Source organism: Etheostoma spectabile, unplaced genomic scaffold (assembly GCF_008692095.1).
Source record: "Etheostoma spectabile isolate EspeVRDwgs_2016 unplaced genomic scaffold, UIUC_Espe_1.0 scaffold00018885, whole genome shotgun sequence".
Taxonomy (NCBI): domain Eukaryota; kingdom Metazoa; phylum Chordata; class Actinopteri; order Perciformes; family Percidae; genus Etheostoma; species Etheostoma spectabile.
Genome location: NW_022604544.1, coordinates 1 through 3,068, shown reverse-complemented (window position 1 = coordinate 3,068; position 3,068 = coordinate 1). Strand labels below are relative to the sequence as shown.

The 3,068-nt window shown below is 42.5% G+C and overlaps 1 non-coding gene across 1 annotated transcript; it reads right to left on the bottom strand.

Annotated features, from left to right (window-relative positions):
* Positions 1–928: 928 nt before the first annotated feature.
* Positions 929–1,000, bottom strand: trnar-ccu (transfer RNA arginine (anticodon CCU)). The gene has a single exon. It is a non-coding gene; the product is annotated as a tRNA-Arg (tRNA).
* Between the last annotated feature and the right edge of the window lie 2,068 nt (positions 1,001–3,068).

Below are 3,068 nucleotides of genomic sequence, written 5' to 3'. Positions count from 1 at the left end.
GGTCCTGGTGGTAGCTGGCTGCACAGAGCACCTGAGATGTCAGGGTTTGCAATCTCCACCTCTCAAAATGCCTTCTTAGCGGATTACGTCTGTCCATGTCGTAAATAGTAGCGGCGATGCCTCAAAACCGAGAATATAATGGGGTGTGATAATTTTAATTATGATCGTTTCCACTGCTGCATTTATCAATGTACGATCATTCTCACGCTCTGATTGGTGTGATACAACGTTTCATGAATCTCACGTAAAGCCTGTCGTAAGAGGATTTCTACATTAGGTTAATAAATGAGGCCATTAGCTCTAAGGATGTGCTTCAATACATAATGAAGGGGACCACAACCTATGAGTAGCACTATGGACAATTTGTTTACCTTGTCAAGCTAAGCCTTTTTCTAAGCTAAAAGAAAACAAGGCACTCTTCTGCAAAGCACAGCTGGGAGTGCTTGAGAGCACTCTTGAGGTGCAGTGTGATTTTCGGCTGAGATGCTTCGGGTGCGTTAGGTGTGAGCCCAAATAGTTGTTGACGACAAAGACAAGACAGCGATCAGGCGGTAGAACCAGGGTATTGATGTCCGTCCATGCAACCGATGGATATGATTAAAACCTGTATACAGCCCAACCACTTACCAATCACATCACTGGAAAGACAGCATTAGACTACAGGGTCCTGACGGGTAGTGGATGCAATTTTTTAAAATGGACAGAAAACTGCCAGAACGTGATTTGCTACTTTTCATGGCTGTCAAAACTTTTCCAGCAGTTATAACATGGTTCATCTCACCATGGAAATCATAATCTCTTGATGTTCCTCCCTTTCAGAGTGTCTACCATTGTGTCACCAGCAAAACAGAGCTAGCAGAGGATGATTTCGAACTATCACCTCTAGGTGTTGGGCAGTACACTTCAGCTGCACCACTCTGCTGAAAACCACCCCAGATGGGACTTGAACCCACAATCCTGGCTTAGGAGGCCAGTGCCTTATCCATTTAGCCACTGGGGCTTTACGTCACCCCAACTCAACAGTTCAGGAGACAAGAAATACATATACAGTTCTGGAGACATAATGAACCAGTAACCTTGACCTCTAGATTTGAGCTAAGTGTTTCCTCTAGGGTTCAGGATATTGCATTCACAAGAATGGATGGACAGACATGAGACACAGTCACCTTGACATTGAACCTTGACTCCAAAATGTCATCAATTGATTTGCGAGTTCATGTGAATGTTTTGCAAAGAAGAAACACAAACATGGGCATGTGATAAGATGGTGCTGTCTATTGTTGTTTCTGAAATCAACAATACCTTCTAAAGTGAATAGCTATTGCGTACCCGGTAATATTAGAGAAGAGCTCTCGTTGGCACTGTAGGTGGAAAATTTAGAAAATTAAGTTACTTTACACTTTAAACTGTTACATCTCCTCTGAATCACCAACTGCAATTTTCAAGCCTCATGGCACGCCGACCACCATCTACAGTAGGTAAATCACTGGCTAGCTATGCATGAGTACCTTCATACCTTTTACCAGGTTCAGGGGGTTAATAGTATGGTCATATGAAAGCTTCATTAAGCTTTCTGAACAATGTTCTTCATTTTCTGAATGCATTCCACTCAGTAGTGTTTTATTATTGGTTGTGCATCTGTGATTGCCCTAGAGTGCTCTCATTCCAGACCTCTCCCCCTCATCTCTTGTCAGTTTTAAACTGTCAGCATAAATCGCTGACCACCATACCTCACACTCATCCATGCATACACCTTGCACACATGTATACAACCTTTGCACACAGTCTTTTGTCTCCCTTTTCATGGGGTCATGAAAAGCAATAGGGTCAATTTTAACCTTTGTGTGAGTACATAGGGTTTCCACATACATAGTTTTATTAAGATTGACGACCAAATTGTTAGTTTTTCTGAAATTTTGGGAACTATAGCCAAGCCTTCCCTAGCCCGTTGGTGCAGAGGCAATGTGTCAGTCTCATATATGTAGGTCGTGAGTTCAACCCTCACACGGGGGGTAGTTTTTTTAAAACAAAAAAAAAACACAACTGATGCTGAAAATACAGTGACAGGGTGGTTGAATACTGGCAAAATGAATGGAACTTGTCATCTTGGTTATTCTGAGATTGATACAATGAAGGAATTATTTAAGAGTGGTAGCAAACAATGAAAAGGGTATAGAACCAATATGTGGTATGTCCTTGGACATACTATCCAAGCAGGGAGATGAGACAGAGATTTGGGTGCTAGCAAGATGGATGTAGGTTGCCCATGTTCAATTTAGACTTACCAGCAACATTGTTATGATACAAACCTGCTTGAAAAACAGTCACAATTCTTTTTTAAAAACTTGTGCATGGAACACATGATATGGTAGTGTCTGAATTGGTCCATGTCCCATACAGGCATGTCAAATGGACAACTTATCTAGCAGAATGTGCAACTCTACACCTGAACAGGGACTTGAACCCTGGACCCTCAGATTAAAAGTTCTGTGCTCTACCGACTGATCTACCCAGGCTTCTAAAACAGAGGACTGTGGGAAAAACAATCTCCTGAACTACAAATTAAAGTGCAAGAAATGAAGACCAAAAGCTGTTGCCATGATCACGGTCTTCTGGACAGCAGGAGGGTATACCACGATTGCACATTGCCTGAAAACCAAATGTTATTGCACAAACTGGTTGAAAATTGGCTTAATTGGCCAAAACGGTAAAAAGCTCAAAGTCACAACTCATCATGGCCACTAGCAGACTGTGAACATCCCCAGTAAACCTGCATGACAGATGACGATAGCGAGCACTTCATACATATCACACAATCAAGCTGCGTGCCTTACCAGGGACTTGAGCTGTGGTTTTTCTTTTGCTCAAAACGTTGATAACCTAATGCAAAGTTTATGGCTACAGACAAATAAACTTTACTGCTAGTGGGTACAATGAAAAACAACTCTACCTCTGGTTCCGCTTCTATACTCTATGGCGTTTTTTCCACTGCTGGTACGGCTCGCCTCGGCTCGGGCCCGCCTCGGCTCGGCCCATTTTACGTCCGTGTTCCATTGCAGATTGAGTAA